Raw genomic sequence first — 16,585 nt, 5'->3', positions numbered from 1 at the left:
AAATAGACACATAAAAAATGATAACAGGAGGAGTTCCCATTGTGGCATAGCAGAAATGAATTTAACTAGTAACCATGAGATTGTGGGTTCGATCTCTGGCCTCACACAGTGGGTTAAGGACCCACTGTTGCCCTGAGCTGTAGTGTAGGTCACAGGCATGGCTTGGATCTGGCGTTGCTGTGGCTGTGGCGTAGGCCGGCAGCTAAAGCTCCAATTTGACCCCTAGCCTGGGAACCTCCATATGCTGCAGGTGCAGCCCTAAAAAGCAAAAACACACAAACAAACAAACAAAACAGGAGTTATCTTGTGGCTCAGCAGGTTAAGGATCTGGCATTATCACTGCCTTGGCTCAGGTCACTGCTATGGCATAGGTTTTATCCCTAGCTTGAGAACTTCCACATGCCCACAGGTATGGCCAAAAAAACAAAAACAAAAACAGTGAAAGACCTGGGTATTTAAAAACAAAAAAGTGGTCGGAGTTTTCTGTAGTGTAACAGGTTAAGGATTATTATTGCAATGGCTTGGGTCACCGCTGTGGTGCAGGTTCAATCCCTAGCTTTGGAACTTTTGCAATCCTCGGGTATGCCCCCCCCAAAAAATGGTAAAAACAGTTTCACTTTACTTACATCACCCCTTCTGCAAAATAGCACAATTCATTGCCAAAAAGACCACTTTGATTTGTAATTTCTCACTTGGTGGAAAGTGAGAGTGTAGTGAGTGAGTGCTGGCTTCTACAGCTATGTAAGATACTGCTTAAGGGACCCACTTCTTCTTTCTTCTCCTTTCTTCTCCCTTCTCCCTTCTCCTTCTCCTTCTTCTTCTTTTTTTAATGGCTGCATCCTTGGCCAGGGACTGAATGACCAACACCGCAGCTGTGGCAACGCCAGATCCTTCAACCCACTCTACCTTTGTCAGGCAGGAGATCAAACACATACCTCCTGAATGACTCAGGGTGCTGCAGTCAGATTCTTAACCCATTGAGCCACAGCAGGAACTCCAAGAGGCCCACTTCTTGTTTGCCTCACCCAGATTACTGAGGTGATCAGCATAGCTGAGTGTTTGGGAGAGGCTGAGAGCAGGGATAAGAGATCGTGGACCCCATTAACCACTCTTCAGACTCCATCAGGAAGCATGCTCATGAGCTGCTTGAAGTGCCTCACCTGTGTACCCTCTTTAACTGACCCAAGGGCACCCTAAACACTCTGCATGCTTCAGCTTTGTTTCCCCAAGAAAGCTCCTCAAGTGCACCCCTGCAGGTGGTAAATGCCAACATCTCACAGAAAGGTGGCTTAAATCTGCAGAATGGGGAAAAGGCACACAAACATGAACATCTCAGGGCACTGCCCTAGGAAAAACAAATGGGAGGCTCTTAGCACTTGGCTGGGATTTGGGGGACTGAAAGAAGGCATATAATCCTAAGAATTTCCCATCCAAGAGGGAATAAGAGGTATGGAGTTGGTACATTCATAGAAAAGGTCTGAGAGAGCTTCAGAATCCCTAGCCAGGCTGACCAGTGAGGGCCATTTCCCCCTCAAGCCAGTCAGTAAAGACTAGATGAGGTTACTGTTTCTTCAATGCAAAAATGAAATGCAAGACTTCAAAGAACATGAAAAACCAAGGAAACATTCTAATACCAAAGGAACACAATAATACATCAGTAGCTGATCCCAAGTAACAGAGATCTAGATCTGCCAAGTAATTCAACATAATTATTTTAAGGATGCTCAATGAACTACAAGAAAACATAGTAGACAACTCAACAACAAAAAAAAACACAAACATAATAATGAACAAAACAGAAAGTTCTATAAAGAGAATAGAAATAATTTTTAAAATTCTGGAGTTAAAGAATATGATTAATGAAATGAAAACTGCATCAATATCAGACTTGATCGCAGAAGACAAGAGCCTATAGATACAAAGACAAGTCATTTGAAACTATCCAGTCAGAGGAGAGAAAAAGAAAAGGAATGAAAATAATGAAGAAAACCTATGGCTTTTATGGGATACCATCAAGAGAGCTGGCATTTGCATTGAGACTCTCTAAATGAGAAGAGAGAGAAAGGGTCAGGAAGCTTATTTAAAGAAATAATGGCTGAAAACTTTCCAACTCCGGGGAGAAACATGGACATCTTTCTCAAAGTTCCCCAAACAGGTTCAACCAAAAGAAGACTTTACAGAGACACATTATAATCAAACTGTCAAAATCAAAGACAGAGAATTTTAAAAGCAACGAGAGAAAAGAGGTTCATCACAAATAAGGGAACTCTTGCCATGAGCTGTGGCATAGATCTCAGATGTGGCTTGGATCCTGTGTTGAAGTGGCTGTAGCACAGGCCAGCAGCTATAGCTCCAATTCGACCCCAAGCCTGGGAACTTCCATGTGCCATGGGTACAGCCCTAAAAAAGAAAAAAAAAATAATAATAAGGGAACTCACCATAAGGCCATCTGTGGATTTCTAAGTAGAAATCTTATAGGCAGGAGAAAGTAGGATGATATATCCCAAGTAATAAAAGAAAAAAAAAATCTATGAGCCAAGAATAAGTAAGGCTGTCTTTCAGAAATGAAGGAGATATAAAGATGTTGCTGATAAACAAAAGATCAGGAAGGTACATCCCACTGGATCTGCCTTACTTGAAATGCTAAAGGGAGTTCTTCAAGCAGGATGCTAATTCATAACATGAAAACATATGAAAGTATAAACTGACTGGTAAAGTTAAATATAGAGTCAAGTACAGACCTCATCTAATACTGTAATAGTAGATTGTAAATCACTTATAACTCTGGTATAAAGGCTAAAAGACAAAATTACTAAAAATAACTACAGCTCCAGTAATTTGTTAATGAATACACAATATAAACAAATGTAACACAACACTGTAAATCAACTATATTTCAATAAAATATTTTTAAAGATGTAAATTATGACTAAAACAACATAAAATATGTGTTGCAGAGTTGTTATATTTGATTGAAGTTAGATTGTTACCTGCTTAGAACGGATTATTCTATCTCTAAGATGTTTTATGTAAGCATCATGGTAACCACAAAGCTAAAACCTATAGCAGATATACAAAAGATAAAAGAATGGAATCAAAGCATACCATAAGAGAAAAGCATCAAATCAAAAAGAAGATGGCAAAAGAGGATGAAAGGAACAAAGGATCTAAAAAACAGAAAACAATGAACAAAATGGCAACAATAAATCCTTACCTATCAAGAATTACTTTAGGAGTTCCCGTCATGGCGCTGCAGAAATGAATCCAGCTAGGAACCATGAGGTTGCAGGTTAGATCCCTGGCCTCGATCAGTGAGTTAAGGATCCGGCATCACCATGAGCTGTAGTGTAGGTCACAGATGCAGCTCACATCTAGTGTTGCTGTGGCCATGGCGTAGGGAGCAGAAACAGTTCTGATTAGACCCCTAGCCTGGGAACCTTCACATGACCCAAGTGCGGCCCTCAAAGAGTCAAAAAACAACAAAAAAATTACTTTAAATGTAAATAGATAAAATTATCCTATAAAAACACAGAGAGGCTTAATGGATAAAAACAAGATCCAACTAACACTTCCTAGAAGAGACTCACTTCAGCTTAAAAGACACGCAGAGACCAAAAGTAAAGAAATGGAAAAAAATATTCCATGCAAATGAAAACCAAAATGATCAGGCATAGCTACATTTATATCAGACAAATAGACTTTAAGTCAAAAACTATAATAATAAGATACAAAGAATGTCAGTATAGTTCTCGGGAACTTGCATATGCTGCAGGTGTGCCCAAAAAGAAAAAAAAAAAGGAATATCATTATATATGATAAAAGAGTCAATTCATCAAGAGGGCATAACAATTGTAAATACAGATGTCCCACTTCTGTAATAAATAAATATATGAGGCAATTATTAACAGTTCTGAAGGAAGAAATAAAAGAGCAATACAATAATAATGGATTATTGAAGAAATCAAAGAGGAAATAAAAAGTATTTATTTCTTAAATTTTATGTCTATTTGAGATGATGGATGTTCACCGAATTCATTGTGATCATCATTTCATGCAAACCATGCTATTTATACAGTGCTATAAATTTATACAGTGTTGCATCTCAATTGCATCTTAATACAACTGAAAAAAGAAAAGCTTAAAAACTCCATTAAAAACTTTCAGCAATAATAAAAGTACAAGATACAAATTCAACATATAAAAATCATTGCGTTTCTAAACAGTAACAATGAACCATATGAAAAAGAAATTAAGAAAGCAATCCCATTCACAACAGTATCACAAAGAATTTTTAAAACCTTAGGATTTTAGCCATGGAGGTAAAAAATCTATATGCTTAAATCTCTAAGCATTGATAAAAGAAATTGAAGAAAACACAAATAAACAGAAAGATAGCCTGTTTCCATGGATCGGAAGACTTAATACTATCAAAATGTCAGGGCTACCCAAAACAATATACAGATTCTCTATTAAAAGTCCAAGGGCATTTTTCACAAAAATAGAAAAAACAATCCTAAGATTCATATGGAACTACGAAAGAACTCAAATAGCTAAAGCAATCTTGAATAAAAAGAAAGCTGAAGGCATCACACATCCTGATTTCAAATTCAAGTACAAAACTATAGTAAGTGAAACAATACGGTACTGAAACAAAAACAGACACAGAAGACCAATGAAATAGAAGAGAGGGTCCAGAAATAAATCCAAGCATATATGGTCAACTAACCTGCAACAGAAACACCAAAAATACATGATTGGGAAAGGATAATGTTTTCAATAAGTAGGGAGGACAAAACTGGATATCTACATACTGAAAAAAAAAGAAAGAAAGAAATCGTATCTTTATCTTATACCATATAAAAAAAACAACTCAAAATAGATTAAAGACTTAAACATATTACCTGAAATTGTAAATTCCCAGATGAAAACATAAGAAAAGCTCTATGGGATTGGTCTTGACAATGATTTTTCAGGTATGACATCAGAAGCACAGACAACAAAAGCAAAAATAAACCCACATTGGATCACATCAAATTAGAAAGTTTCTGCTCAGCAAAGTAAACCATCATCAAAGCAAAAAAGCAAACTAAAGACCTAAAGAAAATATTTTTACCCAGACAACTATGGTCAATTAATCTTTGACAAAGGCGGCAAGAATATAAAACAGGAAAAAGTCAGTCTTTTCAGCAGGTGGTGCTGGGAAAACTGGACAGCCGCATGTAAATCAATGAAACCGGAACACACCCTCAACACCATGCACAAAAATAAACTCAAAATGGCTTAAAGACTTAAAGGTAAAACAAGAGACCATCAAACTCCTGGAAGAGATTGCAGGCAAAAAATCCTCTGATATCAACCTTCCGAATGTTTTCTCAGGTCAATCTCCCAAGGCAACAGAAATAAAAGCAAAAATAAACGAATGGGACCTAATCAAACTGACAGGCTTTTGCATAGCAAAGGAAACCATAAAAAAAGAAAAAATCAAAAAGACAACTTACGGAATGGGAGAAAATACTTTCAAACAATGCAGCTGACAAGGGATTTATCTCTAAAATATACAAACAATTTATACAACTCAACAGCAAAAAAGCCAACAACCCAATTGAAAAATGGGCAAAAGACCTAAACAGATATTTCTCCAAAGAAGATATACAGATGGCCAAGAAGCACATGAAAAAACGCTCAATATCACTGATTATTAGAGAAATGCAAATCAAAACTGCTGAGGTACCACCTCACACCAGTCAAAATGACCATCATTAATAAGTCCACAAATGCTCTTTCTCTTCAATGAGGCAGCTGAGCAGATGCAGAGATGCAGATCTTTGTGAAGACCCTAACAGGCAAGACCATCACCTTTGAGGTCAAGCCCAGCAATACCAAGAGAATGTCAAAGCTAAAATCCAGGACAAGGAGGGCATCCTGCCTGACCAGCAGTGTCTGATTTTTGTCAGCAAACAGCTGGAGGATGGCCATACACTCTCAGACTACGATATCCAGAAAGAGTCCACCCTTCACTTGGTGCTTTGCCTGTGAGGTGGCATCATTGAGCCCTCCCTCCGCCAGCTCGCTCAGAAATACAACTGCAACAAGATGATCTGCCCCAAGATTTATGCTCGCCTGCACCCCCACACTGTGAACAGCCTCAAGAAGAAATGTGGCTGCACCAACAACCTGCACCCCAAGAAGAAGGTCGAATAAGACCTTTCCACTGGCTTCTCCCTTGTCTGCGGAGCAGCCTCCTGCCCAAGCCCCATGGCCCTGGGGCCTCAGTAAAGTTTCCCTTTTGTTGACTGGAAAAGGGAAAAAAATCCATAAATAACAAATGCTGGAGAAGGTGTGGAGAAAAGGGAACCCCTTTTGCACTATTGGTGGGAATGTAAGTTGGTACAAGCACTATGGAAAATAGTATGAAGGTACCTTAGAACATAGAACTACCATATGACCCAGCAATCCCACTCTTGGGCATATATCCAGACAAAACTTTCCTTGAAAAAGACACATGCACCTTCATGTTCACTGCAGCACTATTCACAATAGCCAAGACATGGAAACAACCCAAATGTCCACTGACAGATGATTGGATTAAGAAGATGTGGTGTATATATATACAATGGAATACTACTCAGCCATGAGAAAGAACAAAATAATGCCATTTGCAGCAACATGGATGGAACTAGAGACTCACACTAAGTGAAGTAAGTCAGAAAGAGAAAGACAAATACCATATGATATCACTTATATCTGGAATCTAATATATGGTACAAATGAATCCTTCCACAGAAATGAAAATCATGGACATGAAGAACAGACTTGTGATTGCCATGGGGGGGGGGGGTGGGATGGACTGGGAATTTGGGGTTAATAGATGCAAACTCTTGCCTTTGGAATGGTTAAGCAATGAGATCCTACTGTATAGCACTGGGCACTATATCTAGTCATTTATGATGGAACATGATAATGTGAGAAAAAACAATGTACACTTTGCTATACAGTAGAAAATTGATGGAACACTGTAAACCAGCTATAATGAAAAAAAATAAAAATCATTATTAAAAAAGAAAATATTTTAAACTCTATATCCTTTAAGAGTTTAATATCCAATATAGTGGGAACTCATATAACTCAATAGCAAAAATAAAACAAAACAAAAAAACCAAATAATATCACTTTAAAATGGGCAAGGATGTGCACAGCCACAGCAACTCAGGATCCGAGCCACATCTGTGACCTACACCACAGCTCAGGGCAACGCCGGATCCTTCACCCTCTGACCAAGGCCAGGGATCAAGCCTGCATTCTCATGGATAGCTGCACCACAAAGAGAACTCCATCAATCAGTTTTTTAAAGTGACTTAAGGTCTGTTAGGTGGCAGAAAGTATTTTGCTTCTATTACTAAATTAATGAAAAACTAATGTAAAAAGTTACCTGCCAAAAATCATTGCTACACCAGCTGGAGGCAGATGTGAGAAGGTAACTCCTGAGCCCTAGTTTTTAACTAGACATTAAAAAAAACAAACTGCCTGTTATCTAAATGATGTCCTAATAGCCTATTTAGTTCACTCTTTTACAAGATGAATATATCTAAACATGTAGTTTTCTACTTCTTTGTAAAATTGTCTTGGAAGGATGGCAACACAACTTTGTCACAAAAAAGAGAATAAAATCAAGTATAAAAATACTCTCAGATGGGATTTTTTTTTAACAATTTCATTCCGCCTCTATGCAGTCAGAACCCAGTTTCTGAGCAACAGAAACTAAAAGGGAGAGTTTCACTCTAAAGTAGACTCTAGATATCCCAAAACACTTAGAATGACAGCTAAAGCTATTTCTATTACATGGGCCTAGGGTCCAAGGGATTTTTGTTATATTACTAAGAACACTTACTCCTGGAATTCCTGTCATGGCATAGTGGAAATGAATTTGACTGGTATCCATGAGGACGCAGGTTCAATCCCTGGTCTTGCTCAGCGGGTTGAGGATCCAGCGTTGCTGTGAGCTGTGGTGTAGGCCAGCAGCTACAGCTCCAATTTAACCCCTAGCCTGGGAACCTCCATATGCTGTGGGTGCGGGCTTAAAAAGATAACCAAAAAAAAAAAGAATGCTTACTCCTAACAAAGGGGATTGGTCATGATATAAATCTACTCTAGCACAGATCAGACATGGTGCCATGGCATTAATCAGATATTGACTAAAAGAGAGAAAAGCTAGCTCAAGCCGGCTAGGATGAAAAATCTACCTAAGCCTAGGGGCACTAAGCCATTCTATATAGCTTTCTATTACAGAATAGCTTAGTGCCCCTACGCATTGGATTAAATCCAGGGAGGTACACTATCAATCAGCAAAAATTGATTTGCACTCTTTTGATATTTAATCCATTAGAAGACCCTAAAAATCATAATAATAATGTTATATAAACCCCCATCCACTGTAAAACTTAGGCCTTGCAGTTAAATGGACTGAGTCCAAGAGATCAGAAAGGCAGTGAGAATACATGAACAAGCAAAGATCGTGAAACCTAATCCTAGATGAAAGAATATTTTAATAGACCCAGATTTTTATTGCCAGGCAGATTCAGAAGTAATGGATCAGTAACTATTTGGAGGAAATGAAAAGACTGATGGTCAATTCTGTTCTTAAAGAAGTAAGCAGAGATCCTATCTTACCTTCAAAAATAACAATAATAAAAACAATACTTTACACTAAAGACAAACACTTTGCATTTGTTATCTAATTTAATATAATAAAGAATTCTAGCATTATTCCTGTTATACATGGGAAAACTAAAAGAAGTTAACTTGTTTAAAAATTACACAGCTAATAGATGCCAGAACTGGGATTTGGAACAAAATTCTGTTTGACTCCAAATTCTCTGCCTTACCTCTAAGCTACAAACTTCAAGTCATTTGCAATCCAAACTGGTACTGGTACTCTAAAGCACCTGACTAGCACATTGTTGCAGGAAATGAAACTGGATTCATTCAGAAAAGATGACTGTTGACACCTCAACCTGTGACAAAATATATACCAGAACAGCCAAGAGTTAAATGAGAGGCTGACTAGGCCAGTGTCTAGCACTCATTTTCCTCTTACCTTGTTTGTTTCTCCATGGCAGTTAGCTCTGATAAACAGGAATATTAGCACAGTAATATTTCCAGACCCTTTTGGAAAAAGCATGGAATTTGCTCCTAATCCCAAGATTGATCTGGGGGACAATCATATACAACTAAATTAATCCTCTCATTGGAGAGGGTAGTCATCTAATAAAATAAAACATGCTAGCATCTTAGACTATGGATTGGATTCAATCTTTCAGAGCCAGATGCTGTAGTCTAGACAGTCTTCAGATCCAAATGTTATTCTAGTAGTATAACATCTGCTTAACCAGTTGCCTGACCTTACAAAAGAAACAGCACTTGGAAAACCCCATATCTCAACCTATTAATCAAAGACTAAAATTATTTCTGATGGCTTGGTTCTCAAGCTCACTTTGCTTCTGAGGCAAGTTCTAGAACAAAAGACTGAGATATGTGGGGACCAGGGACCCTTTACCAGAGTGTTTTCACTTGCACCTGGACAAACACTCCTCCAGCAACAGAAAACAAAGAAACTATAAGGGACTAAAATAACTGCACAGTAAGATACAAAAACGCCACAAGTCAACTGCCATTTCTGAGGTGCTGGAAACAAAAGCAGGTCCTGTTACCCACTAATCTACCTCTATCCTCACCCCATTTAACTAACCAGCTCATTCCACCCTCACCTCCACCCTGGGGAGCAAGCAAGGATACCTGCTACTTGATTTTGCTCTCTTGTGCTATAGCACAAGTCCCAATAAAGCCTTGACTGAATTTCTCATCTGGCCTCTTATCAATTTCTATTGGTTAAAGAGTTCAAGGACCCCTACTGGTAACAAGACTAGCTCTTGGTAAATGACTGATTTCTTCTGTTTCAGTTCATTGGAGTAACAAAAGAGTGCCTTAGCTATATTGAGCCAGTCCTCTCCCCAGTCAGCTCTGGATTTCTTATGAAACTCGTCTTTATCTGAATCAGGCAGGAACTTAATAACTTCAGGCACATAATCAGGCAGGAACTCAATAACTTCAGGCACATAATAATGTTATAAGAGGTGAATAAGCCTCATTCTAATTTGCATCCCACATCTACCTCAGTAGAGAAAGAAAAGCTCAAAACAAAAATATTCATGTTTTGAAGCTTTAGCATCCTAATCCTATAAAGAACTTCGAAAGGACATTTAGTTCAATAACTTCCAAATGCTAGTTTAGAAATTAATGCTGATCTCTGACAAAATAGTAACTGGTATAAGAGATATTCAGGAAAGATACAGTCACTGTGGTAAATTTGGCTAAACCATCCTTTATTCTTAGATTATATTTTGCCTAGTTTTTAAGTATCAATTATTTTCCCCTTTATAAAACTAGGTAGTAATTATTAAGTATTCTTAACTTAGCAAACTATAAAGTTAGCAACATTATCACAATTCCAACTTTTTAAAAAAATTTGCTCATTTGTAAAATCCTAAAGTCTAAGAACCATTGAACCACTTATCTAGTCCATCACCAGGTCTTCACATAAAAATAGCGAATCTATTTCATACAGATGAAAATTATGGACGCATTTTATCAAGAAACACCAAAGTGATCCTGGTAATTTATTCCTGCTGTAACAATCCTCAAGGCTTCTACTGAAACTAAATTACTTCCTATTACTGCTCAAGCCCATATTCTTTCATTCTGCTTCACTGGAAATAATTAATAACTGCTAACTATGTTCTAAAAATCTCAGCACCAGTTTTCAAAAATATTTTTTTTATAAATTAGTCTCCCTGTTCAAACAATGGATCTGGAACTTGAGACTCAGAAACTTGGATATCTTGTTTGTTTAGATCAGGTGGACTGGTTCTCTTTCTTTACTATGACTCTTGGAAAATCTAGGACCTCTTTATCTGCCTTTGCAAACAGGAACACCCTACCTCCTCCCACTCCATCTCAGAAACCAACTAGAGAAGAATTTTGAAAGGTATTTAATCTGAACCAATCATATTATGAAATTCAGGGGCAGAAAAAGGAGGCTAACTTTTACTTTTCACTTGTATACACCTCTTTACTATTTTAATTTTATCAGGAACATGTATAAGCTTTATAAATTATAAATATCAAATTTTTTAATATACAAAAAACTATATAATGAAAATGTCCCATTTTTAAGGGAAGTATAGATTCTGTCTTGGCCTTCAGGTTTCTAAAGGTTATTAAACTAGGTACCAGGATGTTCCAGTAATATGGAGAGAGGGAAAACAGTCAAGTTTGAGTTTGCTTTTTGTGATATAATAAGAAATATATATTTAATCTCTGCCACTAGTTGCTGACACAGAGCTCCAAAAATCCTTGTGATTTCCTGGGTGATAGGAGTGTCTTTTATTCTAATGAGGTGAATCTTGGTAGGCTCCCGGATAACTTCAAGATCTTCACAAAAAAGATCAAGCCATCATTAAAGACTTGGAACTTTCACCCATCACTCAGCAGAAACTAATCTGACTAGCATCCATGAAGACGCAGGTTCAATCCCTGGCCTCACTCAATGGGTTAAGGATCCAGTGTCGCTGTGAGCTGTGGTGTAAGTAGCAGAAACAGCTCAGATCCTGTGCTGCTGTGGCTGTGGTGTAGGCCAGAGGCTCCGGCTCTGATTTGACCCCTAGCCTGGGAACCTCCATATGCCGCAGGAATGGCCATAAAAAGACCAAAAATAAATAAAGACTTGGAATTTTCAGCCCTACCCCCAATCCTCGAGAAAGGGGAGAAAGGGTGGAAACTGAGTTAATTAATCGTGACCACATGATGAAGCCTCCATAAAAATCTCTGTACAGTGGAATTCTGAGAGCTTCCAGGTTGGTGAACACATCCATGTGCCAGAAGGGTGGCACACCCAACTCCATGTGGACAGAAACTCCTATTCTCAGGATGCTTTAGACCTTGCCCTATCTATCACTACATTAGACTATTCATCTGTAGCCTTAATTATATCCTTTATAATAAACCGGTAAATGTAAGTATTTCTCTGAGTTCTATCAGCCATCATAATTATATTATTAATACCAAATTATCAAACCTTAGGAGGGGGTCATGGGAACCCTTATAGTTGGACAAAAGAGAGGGTAACCTAGGACCCTACTACTTGCAATTGGTGTCTGAAGTGGAGAGCAGTCTTATAGGACTGAGCCTTAATCTGTGGAATCTGTGCTAACTCCAGGTAATTAGTGTCAGAAGTAAATTGCAGGATACCTAGTTGGTGTCTGGAGAACTGAGGAATTGATTGGGAACAACACATTTGGTGTCAGAAATGTTAGGAACAGAGAAACAGTTTTCCTTTAGCTTTAATGTAATACAATTATATCAACTAACTCCCACCTCTAAAGTGGAAGAAAATAGAAAGTATTCTTAAACAATTCTTACTAAGTGGAAATAAAGGTAAAGTTTAGATCCCAAAGACCTATTTACAATATTTGCATCTAAATCTATCTAAGGAGAAATTTAGCTATGATACCAGACTTAAGATGATCTCTTAACTAACTAGTTATGATCTCATAACTAATGCTAGGAAACTTCAATTCCATAAAATTGATGCCTGGGTGTGCTCTCAAGTTGAACAGGTCAATAGCAACAGATTATCAGATGATCCAGACAAGCTGTATGAGAAAATGGCTCTGTCTATTTACCTAGTGCTGGTGGAAAACTATATTTAAGCCAAACTAGGGAAGTTTCAGGCTTTGGTGCTATATGGTTTAAAAAAGAGACTTCAGAGACAGATTCTAAGGCTTAGAATCTTAACACTTAAAAGAGGTGTTGAACAACATAAAATGCATATCTGGATTGATATTGACCAAGATTTCCTAATTTCTAACTCAGGGCACTTTCTACTATTTCTTTCCTAATGGGTTATACAATTGAAACATATTTTCTCTTCTCCTAGCCTCTCTTGGGGCTGGGAACTTTTCGTAAATGATTGATTTCTACTGTTCCAGTTCAGTGAAATGGTATAAGGGTGCTGTACTGAGCCAATTCTCCCTGACCAGGTCTGGCCTTCCTGCATCTAGCCAATTTCTGACCAATTCTGGGAGAAGGAGGCTCTAATGCTTTGACAGATCAGCACAGTCAAATTATCTTGTCAACAGAAGTTTCTGTCTTATTAAACATATCCCTCCACAGGAAACTACCTAAAACGAGGTTCTGAAACCTCACCAGACTAAGTGATAAACTGAATCCACTTTCAGGACTGTGAAGAAGCAATCACTCTTGGTGTAAGGTACAAGAGTAAATAACCTACAGAAATGTGTGCTATTTCTTTACACTAACAATGAACTATCAGAAAGAGAAGTGAAAAAACAATCCTGTTTAAAATTGCATCCAAAAAAATACTAAGGAATAAACCTGACCAAGGAGGCGAAAGACCTATATGCTGAGAGCTATAAAACATTGATAAAGGAACCTGAAGATGATTCAAAGAAATGGAAAGATATTCCATGTGCGGAGTCCCCGTCGTGGCGCAGTGGTTAACGAATCCAACTAAGAACCATGAGGTTGTGGGTTCGATTTCTGGCCTTGCTCAGTGGGTTAAGGATCCGGCATTGCTGTGAGCTGTGGTGTAGGTTGCAGATGCAGCTCGGATCCCACGTTGCTGTGGCTCTGGTGTAGGCTGGTGGCTACAGCTCCAAATCGACCCCTAGCCTGGGAACCTCCATCTGCCACGGGAGCGGCCCAAGAAATGGCAAAAAGAAAAAAAAAAAAAAAAGATATTCCATGTGCTTGGACTGGAAGAATTAACATTGTTAAAATGGCCATACTGCCCAAAGCAATGTACAGATTTAATGCAATCCCTGTCAAACTACCCATGATATTTTTCATAGAACTAGAAAAAATAATCCTAAAATTTATATGAAATCACAAAAGAACCAGAATTGCCAAAGCTGGAGACAGACCCCTTCTAGACTTCAAACAATACAACAAAGCTACAGTAATAAAACCCACACACCTACGAGCAATTAATCTTCGACAAAGGAGGTAAGAATATTCAATGGAGAAAAGATAGTCTTCAGCAAGTGCTGTTGAGAAAGTTGGACAGCCACATGTAAGTCACACACTACACAAAAATAAACTCAAAATGGCTTAAAGAGTTAAATTTAAGACACGACACCATATTCCTAGAAGAGAACATAGGCAAAACGTTTTCTGACATATATCACAGCAATGTTTTCTGAGGTCTGCCTCCCCAGGTAGTAGAAATAAATTAAAAAAAAAATGGGTCTTAATCAAACTTATAAGCTTTGCACAGCAAAGGAAACCATCAACAAAATGAAAAGACAATCTACAGAATGGGAGAAAATATTTGTAAACAGTGTGACTGACAAGGGCTTAATCTCCAAAATATACAAACAGTTCATATAACTCAGTAACAAAAACAGGAACAAAAAAAAAAAAACCAGAACACTGTAAACCAACCACGCTTTAATTTAAAAAAACTTTTAGGGATTTCCCATTGTGGGTCAGTGGTAAGGTGCCCAACTAGTATCCATGAGGATGTGGGTTCAATCCTTGGCCTCATTCATTAGGTTAAGGATCTGGCACTGCTGTGAGCTGTGGTAGGTTGCAGAGCGGGCTCAGATCTGGCATTGCTGTGGCTGTGGCGCAGGCCAGCAGCTACAGCTCTGATTAGACCCCTGGCCTGGGAACTTCCATATGCTGTGGGTGCAGCCCTAAAAAAAAAAAAAAAAAAAATTTAAATAACAAAAAAACGCCAAATAACCCAATCAAAAAATGGGCAGAAGACTTAAACAGACATTTCTCAAAAAAAAGAAAGCATACAGATAGCCAACAGGCACATGAAAAAATTCTCAATATTGCTAATCATTAGAGAAATGAAAATCACAATTATAATGAAGTACCACCTCACACCAGTCAGAATGGTCATCATTAAAAAGTCTACAAAGAATCTCAAAAAAAGTGGCTGCATGTAATTGAATCACTTTGTAGTAGAGCAGAAATTATCATAACATTATAAATCAACTATACTTCAATAAAACTTTAAAAATGAAAAAAATGACAAAATAAAGTTTAAAAAAAGTCTACAAATGAAATTCCTGCTATGGCGCAGGGGCTTAAGGATCTCACATTGTCTCTATGGCAGCTCAGGTCGCTGCTGAGGTATGGTTTTGATCCCAGTCCAGTGCAGTAGGTTAAGGATCCAACATCGCTGCAGCTGTGGTATAGGTCAAAGCTGTGGCCCATATTCAGTTCCTGGACTGGGAACTTCCAAATGCCATTGGTGTGGCCACAAAAAACTTCAAATAACAGTACTGGAGAGGGTGTGGAGAAAAAGGAACTCTCCTGCATTGTTGATGGGAGTGTAAACTGGTGTAGCCAATGTGGAAAACAGTGTGGTGGTTCCTTAAAAAACTACAAATGGAGGTGCCATGAGATCTAGCAATATCAGTCCTGGGCATATATCTAAAGAAAACCATAATCTAAAAAGACAGATGTGGAGTTCTTGTCATGGCAAGGTGGAAACAAATCCGACTAGGAACCATGAGGTTGTGGGTTCGATCCCTGGCCTCGCTCAGTGGGTTAAGAATCCAGCGTTGCTGTGAGCTGTGGTGTAGGTCACAGATGAAGCTTAGATCTGGCATTGCCATGGCTGTGGTGTAGGCCAGCAGCTGTAGCTCTAATCAGACCCTTAGCCTGGGAACCTCCATATGCCACAGGTGTGGCACTAGCAAAAAAAATAAAAAATAAAGAAATAAAAAGACAGATGTACACCATTGCTCATCGCAGTATACTACAGAAAACAGTATGGCAGTTTCTTAAAAAACTAAAAATGGAGTTGCCACATGATCCAACAATCCATCCTACTCCTGGGCATACATCCGAAGAAAACCATAATTCAAAAAGATACATGAGTACCAGTGTTCACTGCAGCATTACATACAATAATCAAGACAAACTGAAGTCCTTTGACAGATGAATGGATAAAGAAGATGTGGTATATTTGTACAATGGAATACTACTTAGCTATAAAATAGTGAAAAATGCCATTTTCAGCAACATGGATGGACAGAGAGATTACCATACTAAGTGAATTCAGTCAGAAAGAAAAAGACAAATATCATATTTTTGTGGCCGCACCCACAGCATACGATACATGTGGAAGCTAAATATGACACAAATGAACTTATTTATGAAACAGAAACAGATTCATACTCATAGAAAACAAACTTATGGTTATCAAAGGGGAAAGGGGGTGGGCGAGGGATAAATTAGGAGTTTGAGATTAGCAGATACAAAGTACTATATATAAAATAGATAACAAGGACCTACTGTATAGCACACAGAACAATACTCAGTATACTGTAACAAACCATATGGAAAACAATATGAAAAAGTATATACATATATATAACTATATAGTTACACAGTTATGTATAAAATTGAGTCACTTTGCTGTACACCAGAAACTAATGCGATACTGTAAATCCAATATACTTTGATTTTATTTTTTTGCTTATTTATTTAT

General features: G+C 38.0%; 1 protein-coding gene and 1 pseudogene across 30 annotated transcripts in view; one reads left to right on the top strand and one right to left on the bottom strand.

Annotated features, from left to right (window-relative positions):
• TMEM116 (transmembrane protein 116) overlaps positions 1-16,585 on the bottom strand; it is a 117,982-nt gene that overhangs the window by 60,010 nt on the left and 41,387 nt on the right. The gene's annotated exons all lie outside the window — the stretch shown is intronic.
• Positions 5,805-6,201, top strand: LOC102159505 (ubiquitin-ribosomal protein eL40 fusion protein pseudogene; annotated as a pseudogene).

This window comes from Sus scrofa, chromosome 14, assembly GCF_054392235.1.
Source record: "Sus scrofa isolate SSC_HxYL_T2T_F1_AM1 chromosome 14, Sscrofa_HxYL_maternal_Yorkshire_Landrace_v2.0, whole genome shotgun sequence".
NCBI classification, from domain to species: Eukaryota; Metazoa; Chordata; class Mammalia; order Artiodactyla; family Suidae; genus Sus; species Sus scrofa.
This window is presented reverse-complemented; position numbering and strand designations above follow the sequence as displayed.